This window comes from Crocuta crocuta, unplaced genomic scaffold (assembly GCF_008692635.1).
Source record: "Crocuta crocuta isolate KB4526 unplaced genomic scaffold, BGI_CrCroc_1.0 scaffold196, whole genome shotgun sequence".
Taxonomy (NCBI): domain Eukaryota; kingdom Metazoa; phylum Chordata; class Mammalia; order Carnivora; family Hyaenidae; genus Crocuta; species Crocuta crocuta.
Genome location: NW_027531026.1, coordinates 1,358,505 through 1,361,233, shown reverse-complemented (window position 1 = coordinate 1,361,233; position 2,729 = coordinate 1,358,505). Strand labels below are relative to the sequence as shown.

The 2,729-nt window shown below is 38.3% G+C and overlaps 1 pseudogene; it reads right to left on the bottom strand.

Moving 5' to 3' along the window:
- Positions 1 to 1,036: 1,036 nt before the first annotated feature.
- On the bottom strand, positions 1,037 to 2,285 carry LOC144237330 (large ribosomal subunit protein uL4 pseudogene; annotated as a pseudogene).
- Positions 2,286 to 2,729: the final 444 nt, after the last annotated feature.

Sequence of the window (2,729 nt, the reverse complement as noted above, 5' to 3'; positions counted from 1 at the left end):
TGCCTCTTTTCCTCCTGAAACCTGCATTTGTATTTTTCATTTCCATTTATATCTTTACATGTTTACTACATATGTATGTGTCTCTAAATAGTATTTAGGGTTATTTGACACTAATGCTAATTTTTTACTAATATACAGACACATATTTATATATGTTCTTATGCATACATACACATAAATGTGTAAATACATATGTATATATATCTATATACTGATATATATGTGGAAATATATGTATATCTGTAGATATATGATGAGATATGCATGTATATGCATATACTTCATATATATGCTTAACGATGTTATGAGAAAAATCCATCTGAATGATTGGAACAAGAATTGGTGTGAATTTTATCAAAAGCCTTTTGACATCAATGAAGATAATTATATGATACTTCTCAAATTTTATAATGTAATGGATTTTTATTTATTGCTTTTCTAATATCCAAGTATCTTTGATTTTGTGGACTATATCTTGGTGATGATATATTATTTTTAAATCTGCTTTTGGATTTTGATTTCTTAACTTTAATAATTTATTGTTAATTCAATTTATTTAAACTAAAAAATATTCACTCATTTCTCCCACTTCCTACCTTCATCTCTAACAACCACCAATCTGTCTCTATATCTCTGAGCTTATATTGCTTGCTTGCTTGTTTAAGCTTTCATATGTAAGTGAGATCACATGGTGTTTGTCTCTCTCTGATTTATTTCACTTAGCATAATGCCTATTAGGTCCACCCATATCGTCACAAATAGCAAGTTTTCATTCTTTTAATAGCTGAATATTATTGTGTATATATACACCACAAGTTCTTTATTCAACCATCAAAGGACACTTAGGTTGTTTTCTTAGCTATTGTAATAGCTATTTCTTAGCTATTGTAAATAACACAGCAATGATCATAGGGGTGTCATATGCCGATACCATACTGTTTGGATCTTTTCTTCTCTCTCACTGCCTTTTGATCAGGTATTTATTCAAAATTAGCTGTCCAAAATAATTGGGCATTTATGGAAAAAAAATTTAAGTTTATGCAGCAGGTTTCTTTTCTTCTGTGGTGGGTTTCTTTTCTGCAGGCTTTTTCTCAGCTGCTGGTTCCTTCGTAGCTGCAACTTCTTTCCCACCAGAGGCTTCTTGTGCTTCTTCCTTTCCTTTCCCTTTCCATCTCCCCTTCCCCTTCCCTTTCCTTCCTTTCCTTTATTCCCTGTCACAGGCTCCCTTCTCTTCTGATTTGGCTTCTAGCACTGCAGCTGCCTTATCCATCTGGAGTCTGGGATTCTTGCTTTGGTGAAGAACGGGGTTCTGGCTCACAGTCTTTGCATATGGGTTTAGCTTCAGCACAATTCTCAGCTTTTTCAGAGGCTTCTTCTGTAGGACTGTGATGAATCCTCTTGTGTGGTGCTTGGAGGGCTCTTTGGATCTCTGGGCTTTACAAGATTCTACTAAGGTCTGTACTGAGCAAGTTGTGCATGAGAAGGTTGTAGTTACTCTTGAGGGAGGCAGCTTTATGTCAAGTGCCATGCAGATCATCTAATCTGCGGGTAAAACTTTCAGTCCAAATGGAGAAACGTCCCACATGTTCACCAGGAGCAAGTTTCAAAATGTTCGATTTGCTTGCATTAAGAAGAGTCATTCCAGGGATGTTTCTGAAGGTCTTCATGATATGGTGTCCCTCATTATAGATGAGGCAGGGTCTCCTGTGCTGGATATGACAAAGGCTTCTCATTTTGCCCTTGCCAGCTCTCATTTGCTGAGAGGCAAAGAACTTTTTGATATCATTCCAGGCCTTAACTTTCTTAAGAAGTAAAACAGCTTGCTTGGTCTTATTGTAGCCTTCAACTGTATCTTCAACCACCAAAACCAGTACAGGAATTCTCTCAATAGGATGACCTGTAGACATGACCAGGGCTGGTAAGACTGAGACAGCAAGGGAAGAGCAGATGTCATATCACTTGTATATTGTGTTCACCATGCAGTGCCCATGGCACCAGGTTTTGGTTTGTGCAAACATGCAGCCCCCATGACATACATTTCCAAAAGCACCTTGGCCAGAACTGTGAGTCCCACTGCCTTGAACTCTGGGAACTTGAACCCCACGCCTCAGCACTGGTTGGATGACCTGCTAATTCACTGACTGCACAGGGCTGTTGTTGTGAGCAAAGTTCACAATACCTGGTCAAATGGGAGTCCTGAACACAGCAGGCAAAGAGGCATTTTTGCCAGGTGACTCCCCCCTTTTCAGAGAGTACATTGATATCAGTGGGCATGCATACACCATGCAGGGAGAGAAGGTGGCCATGTTCCTCTCAGCCTTGGTGGCTCCTACAGGAAAAGCTATTTTGACTTTTTAATTTTTTTCAAATTAGTGTTCTTGTTTTCTTTGGATATATATCCAGAAGTGAAATTGCTGGATCATATGATAGTTCTATTTTTAATTTTTTGAGACACTTCCATCCTGTGTTCCCTAGTGGCTGCACCAATTTACCTTCCCAGCAACAGCGCTTTAAGGCTTCCCTTTTCTCCATATCCTCACCAGTGCTTACTATTTCTGGTCTTGCGGATAATAGCCATTTGAACAGGTATGTGGTGATATCTCATTGTGGTTTCGAGTTGCATTTCTCTGATGATTAATGATGTAGAGCATGTTTTCACGTATCTGTTGACTATCTATATGACTTCTGTAGAAGAATGTCTACTCAGTTCTGCTCATTTTTAACTGGAT